The sequence below is a fragment of the Phascolarctos cinereus genome, unplaced genomic scaffold, assembly GCF_003287225.1.
Source record: "Phascolarctos cinereus isolate Bilbo 61053 unplaced genomic scaffold, phaCin_HiC Scaffold_4;HRSCAF=312, whole genome shotgun sequence".
Taxonomy (NCBI): Eukaryota; Metazoa; Chordata; class Mammalia; order Diprotodontia; family Phascolarctidae; genus Phascolarctos; species Phascolarctos cinereus.
In genome coordinates, this window is record NW_027555847.1 from 563,937,817 (window position 1) to 563,949,251 (window position 11,435).

At 38.8% G+C, this 11,435-nt stretch overlaps 1 protein-coding gene across 2 annotated transcripts in view; it reads right to left on the reverse strand.

Annotated features, from left to right (window-relative positions):
- Positions 1–11,206, reverse strand: part of LOC110192005 (N-acetyllactosaminide beta-1,6-N-acetylglucosaminyl-transferase-like) — a 278,024-nt gene extending 266,818 nt beyond the window's left edge. For both annotated transcript variants that reach the window (XM_078153613.1, XM_078153612.1), the window contains exon 1: positions 11,060–11,206. The gene's annotated coding sequence lies outside the window, so the exon portion shown is untranslated. The remainder of the gene's footprint in view (positions 1–11,059) is intronic.
- Between the last annotated feature and the right edge of the window lie 229 nt (positions 11,207–11,435).

The following is an 11,435-nucleotide window of genomic DNA, read 5'->3' on the forward strand; positions in this document are numbered from 1 at the left end:
TTAGTAATAGTTGACATCCCCCACAGTTACAGCATTTCACAGTAAGGAAAACCTGTGGGGCAGGGCAGAACTTGGGCTATTTCAGACTTTTATTAGTTACATGGGAATAAGAAAACTAACTTTAAGAAACTAACAATTAGACATTTCACATTTATGGTTGGGTAACTTTAGAGTAAGCAAGGAAGTCCATTTGTGATAATTGTGAGCAAACTGTTGGGCTGGGCTGACAAGAATAAAAGGCATTTCCTAAGTCAATCCCCACACCCCCAAGAAATATGTCTCTTGAGTGTGTCACATTAGTTCTCCAAGGGTTGCTGGCAAGGAGATCTTTTTTATTAAACCACACTACACTGTAACAAAATGGAGTGAAATTATAAAATGGAGTTGGTTTGGTATGGAAATCAAGAGAACCAACTAGATTCTATCTCATGAACATTGACTCCACCTTGTGCTGCCACATGTATTATCCTCCATCTTGTTTTTCTGCAAATCATCTGTAGGCAACTAGAGGGTATAAGCCATCTATTGTTTCATAAATGCAGGTGGATGCGATTAATCAACATCTCTCAATTCTGGGAAAAGAAAGATCCTGAAACCTACTTGGCGTCCTTTCAAGCTGACAGAAACTCACTCTTTCCCCCTCCCTACTTGGAAAGCCCCTAATTTTTCCTCCAATTAGAAATCAGATTGCCTAATTTTGTATCCTGATTTATATCCTATTAATTATTTTCTTTTAATTAATTGTTCCTATTTGATTAATTATTTTTAATATGTAAAAATTTGCCTCTCTTTGTATGCAGGGTCTTTGAACTGACTGGAGAGTCCATTGATCCATTTAGTATGCCTGTTCTGCTAATAAATTGTATAGCTTGGATTGTTTTCTGTTGTTATAAATTATTTACCACAACTGACAATAGATAACTTAATCTTTGCCTCCCTCAGTTCATTTCTTTAAAAGACATAGAGTGCTTAGTTGTGTAGTATATCTATTCTTGTCCTTTCACCCTTATTCTTTTGCTTCCCCCTTTATATGCTCTATTCCTACCACCCCTAGCAATGAGGAATGAGCTCCTCACTTTTCTACCCACTGGGGAACCAAAAGTGAGGGCCAATCGCTGCACAGTAGTGTTTTCCCTTCCTTGATTTTGTGGGAAATCATAGGGTCTATCATCTATATTGTTTTAAAGGGAGTTGGGAAATTTCCTCAGACTGTTTGTTTATGTTGGGGTTTCCCAGAGGATAGAGGGACAAGGACTGAAAACACAAACAGAAGAGTTTGCATTAGTAACATCATTGGTGTGGGGAGAGTAAGAGACCCTCCCTTCCTCCCCCCAAAGTGATCAAATAATTTAAGGGAATTCAGCACAAAAATATCCAGGCCAGAAAAATCAGCAAAACATTTTTACAAATCATCTCATTTGGTCCTGACAACAAGCTTGTGAGGTTGTATGTAACTACTATTATCCCTATTTTTTACGGAAGAGGAAACTGAGGCTGAGAAAGGTTTAGTGACTTGCCCAGTCATTTAAAATGCCAAGCACGTACTAGGAAGCTTAGAAGGGAGAAATAAATACAAAGAAGTTCCTTGAAGTCAGGGAGTGGTTTTTTTTTGTCTTAGTTTCATAGGCCTAGCCCTATGAACACAATGAAATAAGTGTTGAAATATTTTCTCAAATGACTATTGTATAATAACTTTTTTTAATGGGGCAGTGTGGTAGAGCTAAGATATGTGGACAGGAAGAGTCAAATGTTACTTCCCCCCTGAGTATCTCTGGTTCAGGTTGACCCTAGACAGTCTACAAGAATTTAGTAAGCTTAACTATGTCCATACTCTGTACTAAGCACTTCATCCTCAAGATGCTCACATGAGGAAGAAACTTATAAACTACCAGGGAGATATAAGCCATATACAGGGAAAATGGAAAGTAATCTCAGAAAGAAGGCAATGGAAAGTAGAAAGGTGGAAACAGAAACCTGAATATGTCACAATTACCTCTTTGAGTCTCAGTTTCATTGTCTGTAAAGTGGGGGTTATAATAGCATCAATCTCACAGCATTGTGAGGATCAAATGGGATGGGTAAAGGATTTGGTCCTTGAAATCACAGGACTTCACAAAAAGAAAAAGGAGGGGGAGCAATAAGGAAGTGGTTAAGTAACAGTCAAAATTTGTCCAAGCCTCAAGATACTTTTATGAGGTACCAACCAATTTCTCAGTAAATGATCAGGGAAGCAAAGGACAGTTTCCCCCAGCCCCTCAAGTGACCTTTGAAAGTCAAGTCAAGGGTAAAGCCAGCAACCCAACTGAATTCTCTCACTATTCCCCTCCAAACAACTTTTAAATGATGCCCCAAATAAAATTCTGGAGTGGTACAGTCAACAAAAGGTTGGGCTGAGACATTTTTCCAGTCCAAGAGAACTTAGGAAGATAGCAAGAGAGGTCTGTGACACTAGGGTTGGGGACTAACCCAAAGTAAGAAGCAACTTCAGGATCTCTCAGTCTGGAGACAGTAAGGGGGTCAGACAACTGGTCAAAAAGAGATTACAGGGGATCCTTTGCTGGCACTAGAGGCAGCTGATGCTGATTGACAACTCCATTACTCATACACAGTTCTGTGTCTCAGTTCCAGGGTGCAGATGAATGCTTCTGGTCCATCACATGGGAACAGAGACTCTGGTCACTGTTCCAAGAAGAGTGGAGCACTAGAGCTTATGGCTGCAGGACAGTAGGGGTCCTTTCTGGGTAAAGACCAGAGTACAGACCAGGAGAGCAATGACCATACTCTCCCTGTATCACACCACTTTGAAAGCACCAAAAACTTTCAGACCCCCCAGAAGTAGCTCTGAAAAAAAAATCCCAGTACCAAAAAGCCTGAAGCTCAGAACAGTACCTCACCACCCAGATGAGCAGAGCCCAACTTTAATATAAAATTCAAAATCAAGAAATAAGCTGGAAAAATTAGCAAACAATAAGCACCAAAAACTTGATCATAAAAAGGCACTGTGGTTGCAGGAAAGACCAAGATATGAACTTAAAAAAAAAAAGATGATAATGTGAAAACAGCTACAAACAAAGCCTCCCCCACCTCAAGGAAAATGCTAATTGGACCCAAGCTCGACAAGAATTCCTAGAAGAGTTAAAGAGCTAAGAGTGGTAGAGAAAAAAATTGGGGGAAAAATGAGAGTGATGCCAGAAAATTAGGAAAAGATAATTAACAGCTTGATAAAAGAGACACAAAAAAATACTGAAGAAAATAATCCCTTAAAAAACAGAATTGGCCTAATGGTAAAAGTGACACAAAAATTCACTGAAGAAAAGTACTCCTTAAAAAGCAGAATTGGCTAAATGGAAAAAGAGGTATAGAAGCTCACTGAAGAAAATAATTTCTTCAAAATTAGAATTGGGCAAGTAGAAGCTAATGACTCCACAGGATATTAAGAAACAAGAAAACAAAGTCTGAAGAATGGAAAATAGACCAAAATGTTAATTATCTCATTGGAAAAACAACCGACTTGGAAAATGGATGGAGAGATAACTTAAGAATTATTGAACTACCTGAAATCCATGATTTAAAAAAAAAAGATATTCCTCTGAAGTTTTGCTGGGTAAATAATTCTTGGTTGTAATCCAAACTCCTTTGCCTTCTGGAATATCATATTCTAAGCCCCCCACTCCTTTAACATGGAAGCTGCTCAATCATGTGTGATCCTGACTATGGCTCCATGATTTTGAATTGTTTCTTTCTAGTTGCTTGTAATATTTTCTCCTTGACCTGGAAGCTCTGGAATTTGGCCATAATATTCCTGGGAGTTTTCATTTTGGGATCTCTTTCAGGAGGTGATTGGTGGATTCTTTCCATTTCTATTTTACCCTCTGATTCTAGAATAATAGGACAGTTTTCCCTGATAATTTTTTGAAATATGAAATCTAGGCTCTTTTTTTTATCATGGATTTCATGTAGTTCAATAATTCTTAAGTTATCTCTCCTTCATCTAAGTCAGTAGTAAGGTAGGGATTAGAAACCACTAGGTATGGATGAATAATCTTGCTCTTCACCTCACTGCTACATTCATGAAGCAATTTGCAAGCTTTGAATCACTGTTTCATCTATTATTAATATCTCTCTGAGCCTCCATTTCCTCATCTGTAAAGTGGGAATAATAACACCTGTAGTACCTACTTTGTTGTGAAGATCAAGTGAAGTAATATGTTCAGAGTTCTTGGTAAATTTTTAAGAATATTAATTATGTAAATGTTTATGATTATGATTATTATGGCTAGGTGTGAGCTGGTGATATGCAGGTTTTTAGCGATCATACAAGAAATTTCAGTTTGGTGCAGTTTAGTTAAATTCAACAAGCATTTTAAAATACCTACTATATGCTAGGAGCCTTGCTAGACATAGAGAAAAGTTCCCAAACAGTGCCATGCCATGAAAGATATTCTGTTCTTCCAGGGAAAACATATACATAGATAAATAAGTGCAAAACATACACAAAGGAAGTACAAAATAATTGGGGGGGAGAACTAGCAACAACTTGGGGGCAAGAAAAAGTCAGAAGTGTCATTTACATTGAGCCTTAAATGGGGTTAGGGAGGGCATTTAGATGGGGGGGTGGGAAGGGGAGGAACAGCATATACAAAAGTAGAGCATGGAATATCACATACAACAACATATAGAAATGAATAAATATGGTAGCATAGTGTTCAATAAACCTTAAAAACCCAGCTACTTGGGCAAGGACTAACTATTGTACCCAAAACTGATGGGAAAACTTAGAAAGTAGTCTGGCAGAAATTAAGTATGGGCTAACATCTCACTATGCATACCAAGGCAAGCTGCAAAAATGGATAAATGACATAAACAAAGGAGCAAGAAAGAACATGCTTTTCACAATTGTAGGTAGGGAAAGAGTTCATGAGCAAAAAAGGGATAGAAAGCATCACACAAGAGAAAAAGGACAATTTAGATTATATAAAATTTAAAAGGTTTTGCATGGAGAAAACCAATATAGTTAAAATTAGAAAGGAAACAGTTAACTGGGGAAAATGTCTTTGCAGCAAGTTTTTCTGATAAAGGTTTCATTTCCAAGATATAAATCAGCCAGTCAATAGATATTTATTAAGCACTTATTAGGTGCCAGCCATTGTGCTAAGCACTACACAAAAAGAGACAAAAGATAGTCCCTGCCCTCAAGGAATTCACAATCATCAGGAGCAGTCAACAAGAAATAAATATGTATAGGATAAATAGGGGGGAAATTTAAAAAAAGGATGGCACTAGAATTAAGAGGAGTTGGGAAAGGTTTCTTGTAGAAACTGGGATTTGAGTTAGGACTTGAAGGAAGCCAGGGAAGCCAGTAGGCAGAGAAGAGTAAGGAGAGCATTCCAGGCATGGGAGACAGTCAGAGAAAATGTCCAGAGCATTCAAACTGGTTCAGATTTATAAGACTAAGAAACTTTTCCAATAACCAGTAGATAACCAAGTCAAGTTTATAAACTCACAGGGCAAGTGCACCGGTCTAACTGGTGGAGCAAGGTACACTGAGGGAAAAACAGCAGCGGAATGTGTTAGGCAGGCCAAATCACCATCAATAACAACTTGATGACCATTTCTCTCCTCAGAACCTGCTGGAGACAGCCCAGGACCCTGAATCCAAGAGCCTTAGGAATGGCAATGCTCCTAGCCCAGGGCCCACCGTCATCATTTTGGGAAGCAACCCCTGTGGAGATGCAGCCTGGCAGCTGCTCCAGCAGGTGCCATGGCCACATCTCTTGAAGACCCAAAAAAGAAAGCCCTTATCACATCATACTCCTTACCATAAAGTCCTCAGCACTGTCAAATGGTTCAACATCAGAAAGTGATGATTTTGTTAGTGGAAATAACATGAAAGAAGAGGCATCACCATTTGCCTTGTAGCTGCGATCCTTTTCATCTGACTTGTAGCTGAACCCTTTTATACACGTTGTCTCACCATTAGATTGTGAGCACCTTGATGGCAGCGACTGTCTCACTACTACTTAGCAGAGCACACAACAAGGACTTAATAAATGCTTCATTTATTCATTCAGCAAGCACTTAATAAATGTTTCATTCATTCATTCAGCAAGCACTTAATAAATGTTTCATTCATTCATACAAAGAAATAACTAGCAGTTTTCAAAGGAAGATATTCAAAACTATCAGCAACTATATGAAAAAAAATAGTCCAAATAAGAAGTACAAATTAAAACAATTCCAAGATTCCACCCAAACCTCCTATGATACAAATATGGCCTTAATACTTGAACCCAGGATAGCTTAGCTTTCTTATGCTTGCAGCCACACTCAACTCATATCGTCCAGAAAATGGTATCTTCCTCCTTAGAATAACCACAAACAACTATATGGACTTCACCTTTTGGGGATACGGGATTTTGCTTTTTTTGTCAATTCTGGTGGCGACGTGCTTTTAGAGGCTTTGGCCACATTCCTGCATGATCATTTAGCTAGTAGGGTGGAAAAAACTATATTATATACAATTAAAATTTATACCATGCTAGCACATCCAAAGTGCCCAAGCGCAAGGACTTGCTTATGTCATGTTTAAGCATTGGTGGAAGTAACAAAATATAGATATGCCTGCTTCCTGTTTTCCAGGCCCTAACAGAGCAGATTGGACAGGTATACAAATCAACCTAACAAGACAGGTATCAATATAATGTGAAAGTTCAGACAAAATAGAGATGTCTTCCTGATAAGGAAATCATGGCAGCTTTTATTAAAAACAGCATTTGAGTGGAACTTTGAAGGTTGGGTAGGAGTTCAATAGTCAGGTCTGATGCAGCAAGGGCATTCTAACCCTAAGGAATGATGTGAGCGAAGGCAAGGGGGTGGGAAATCTTGCACAAGTTCAGTTTCACTGGAAAACAGGTTACATGAATGAGTAGTGTAAGTCTGTAAGAACAAGTAGTAAACAGATTGTGGAGAGCCTTAAATTTCAGATCAAAGAATTTAGACTTTCTCATAAGAGGCTGAAGGCCCAGGGGTTGGTGAGGAAGTGGAAGCAGCTAATGTAATAATAGCCAGCATTTATATAGTGTTTTATACAGTATTTTACAAATATTATCTCAATTGATCTAGTACCATAAATCCAGGTTTGTGTTGTTATTACCCCCATTTTACCAATGAGAACTTGAGGCAGAGTGAGATTAAGTGGCTTAGCTAGGGTCACACAGCTGGCAAGCATCTAAGGCGATTTGAACTCAGGTCTTAGTTTCAGGTCCAGGCTCTATTTGCTATACCAGCCAGCTCCCTCTATTTATACTTCACTACCTAGCACTGAAGGCAAGGAGAAAGATTGTACTAGCTTGAGGAAGAAATAGGGAAAAGAGAAGATTTTTCTAAGGATAAGCAAGACTTGCTCATTTTTAATTGGGGAGAGAATGGGACAACAAGACCGAAAATGCAATGGAGTCTGCAGATTATTGATTCAACAATCTGAGGGAAGCCAGAGAAATTGGATAAAGGGCAAAGATGGAGGAGTTAAGGCTGGTCAAGGGAGAGTCCGCCATTTGCCCAATTCAGTATTAATTCCTCTAAAATGAAAGAAAGGGTATGTAAGAAGAAGTAGAAACATTCTGAGGCATAAAATAAGGGAGTTAAGGGGCACACATCTTACTACCATTTTCTTAGTAGAGCTGAGGCATCTGCTCTGAGTAAAACAGGCCTAGGATTGGGATCAGGGCCCAGTTGAGGCTGCAGGTAGCTTTGCAGAGCCCACAGGACAGAGGTTGTATCCTACTCCTAGTGATCTTATGTCACTTGGAGCCTCTACAAAAACATCTCTTGCACTGGACAGAAATTCCACAAATCATTTAAGTATTAGTACAGGTCAATGTATCTTCACCCCAACCTGTGTTATCAAGAAAGACCCTCTAACCCAGGATTTAGCTAGTTAGTTTGAGTATTATCAGATTAGCTAGTAAGGGGTAGGGAACCTGTGTCCTCGAGGCCACATATGACCCTCTAGGTCCTCAAGTGACTGGTAGTCAAAGGGCCACAAATGGAAGTTAAGTGAATTGTCCAGAGTCACACATATAGTATGTGAGTCCAGATTTGAATTTAATTCTTCTTGACTCTAGGCCCAGCACTCCATCTGCCACCTAGCTGCTATAGGTGAGTTTTTTTTCTAAAAGAAAGAAAAAACAGTTTATTAAACACACCTGATACATGCATAGACCATTCTGTCCTAGCAGTCCCCTGCCTCCCAGCAGACAGGAGGGGTTATGAATTATCTGTTCTCCAGGATCATTAATCAATATTCTCCTCACCCCCATCTTGATTTTACAGGAGAGGAAAACTGAGGCCTAAAGAAGGGTACATACTCAACCTCCTCATTTTACAGAAGAAACTGAGGCCCATAGAGGGATAGAGGCACAATCCCTTTACTTTACAGAGAAGGAAACTGAGGACCACAGAAGGACAGAGGCACAATCCCTTTACTTTATAGAGAAGGAAACTGAGGCCCATAGAGACTTAAAATCTTAGGACCACAAAGATCTAGAACTAGAGAGGACCCCAGAAACTATCAAATCCAACCTTCTTATGATACAAATGAGGCCCAGAGACGGTAAGTGCTTTCCCCAAAGTCACACTGGTAATAAGGGGCAGGGCCAGGACTTTGAAGCCAAGGCTCCTGCCTTCACCTCCAGGACCATCCCACTCTTTGTTTTGTCCCATGTCAAAGTACTCCTTAACTGTGACGGATTGCTCCTGAGTTCTTCTCCTGGTGAGCTTCCATACCAAAACTGGGCTGGAAACAACAGAATTATGAAGGACAGAGACTAAGTAAATGCAGATGGGGTGGAATGTTGGGGTTTATATGCAAGTGGAGAGGCAGCTTGGTGATATTCCCCAGGGTTGCCTTTTTCTTTTCTTTTCTTTTCTTTTCTTTTCTTTTCTTTTCTTTTCTTTTCTTTTCTTTTCTTTTCTTTTCTTTTCTTTTCTTTTCTTTTCTTTTCTTTTCTCTTCTCTTCTCTTCTCTTCTCTTCTCTTCTCTTCTCTTCTCTTCTCTTCTCTTCTCTTTTCTTCTCTTCTCTTCTCTTCTCTCTCCCCCTTTTTTTTTGTTATGGTTTATGAATGCTTTTTGGTTTCCTGGGGTCCCTTTTAGGAAATTCAGAGGCCAGGGAGATGGGCTATGCAATCAACATTTCCAGTAGGGGAAGGGATTGGAACCAGGTAAGCTGATAGGTGTGATACCTCAGAGTTGTATTCATTTGCATTTCTCTAATCAGTAGTGATCTAGAGCATTTTTTCATGTCTGTTGATAGCTTTGATTTTTTCTGAAAACTGCCTGTTCATATTCTTTGACCATTTATCAACTGGGGAATGGATCTTACTTTTATAAGTTTGGCTCAGTTCCCTGTTGAGAAATGAGGCCTTTATCACAGAAACTTGCTTTTAAAAAATCCCCTCCTTCTCCCCTACCCCCCCATTTCCTGTTATCCTTCTAAATTTAGCTGTATTAGTTTTGTTTTGTTTGAGCCAAAGGTTTTTAATTTCATGCAATCAAAATTATCTATTTTGTTTCCCATGATCCTCTCTATTTCTTCTTTGGTCATAAACTTCCCTTATCCACAGATCTGACAGGTGCATTTTTCCATGTAGTAAAAGAGAACTTTTGGGAGCAAGGATGTCTTTTGTTGTTTTCCAACTTAAGCCCAGAGCTGTGTCTGAGGGGCTATTTTAGGTATCCATAGGCCAAGCCCTATTCAAATTCTTTTTCTTCTGCTTTGTTCACAAAAGGAAAGAATTTAGGATAGCTGACTCTAGGGAATCCAGGAATCTGTGAGATTCCAGATACATTAAAATGGAAATCATGATAACCATAGTTGGGAGGGGAAAAAAAGCAAATGACAGACAGTGGGTAAGAGTCATAGGTATGCAAAAAAAAAAAAAACCAAAACCAAGGGTCAAAAAATATTTAAAAATATGCAAAAAGAACAGAAGAAAATTTGAAAGAAAACACCAATTATTGCAGACTTAGTGCTACCATGTTAAATTTAACAAACATTTTAAAGCTTACAGTTTAATATATAATACTCTTCTAGTTTTCTTTGTATATCAAAATGTTCATATTTGTTGATATTTGTTAAGTTTATAATAAAATAATACCAAAAGAAAAGGGAAAAAAAAGTAATACAGAGTAGTGCTCCATTTCCAAAGTTAAAAATAAAAAAAAAATCCTTGACTTGGAATTCTGAGGGTCCAGAGCTGTACCCTTGGTTCAACTCCAATATTTTAGTTCACTCCAATATTTTTACAGATGAGAAAACTGAGGCCCAGAGATATTAAACAGCTTATCTAAGTCTCACAAGTAGTTAAAGAGCAAGGAGGGAATTTGCATCCATATCCTCTGATTCTAAAGGATCCTGCTTGTTTTCTACTGTTCCAATACACCATGCTCCAGCTGTAAGAAAAAACCCTCCAGGACCCAGGGGATCAGTAGAAAAAGCTTAAACTTACAGAATGATTGACACACTAAGGTCATCTCAGCCTATATATTTTTAATGTTCACTGAACTTCTTTCAGGGGAGGAAATACAAAACCTGATTGCTTCTCTCTGTTTCCAAATGTTTTCTGCAAATGAAGAGGATGTGGGTAAATCATATAGCCTATCTGCTAACATGGACAATGCCTTTTAAGGGTACCCACTCAATGGTAATTACAAAAACTGCCAACTGAAGAATTCTGGAGCCAAGTACGATCTGGCTGACCAACCCCCAACGCTCGCTCCTCTCCTTGCTCCTTTTTTTTTTTTTAACACTAACTATCTTTGTTCGTATATAAACCTGTCTGAGCTGGCTAGAGAACTCTGCTTTGATAACAAAAACACTTCCATTTAGATCTAAACCAAATTAAGTTTCCTTTTCCACCACTAATGTTTTCATGTAGTGAATAGCCAAATAGTTTCTCCCCTAGTTCTTTTTTGTTTTGTTTTTAAATCTGGAAAACAACAACAAAAATAACGAAAAGCTGGCGACCTATATGTAAGAGAAAGATGGAATTTGTTAGTTACCAGGTTGGTTTTGCATGGGAATTCGAGGCTGCGTTGTCCCCACTTTCTTTTCTCTTCCCGTCAGGCGGTAAAGGTAAATAGATTCAGGAAAGATTGACTCCCTCTTTCCCTCCTTCCAGCCAAGAACAGGCTCTGCCTCTGGCTACTACTTTTTCCTATGATGAGATCACAGCACCACTGGGAAGAATTAGTGGTGCATAAGAAATACACCTTTAACCAGCAGAGGCAGCAGGAGCAAAAAGTCTAAACACAGACTCCTGTCCAGCTTTCTTGCTTTACAGATGTGCACCCCAGAGCAAAGGTCCACAGGATAAAGATATTTGTCTGGTATTCTTAAAGAGTACCTTTTTTCTCTTCTGACCTAGGATCATACGAT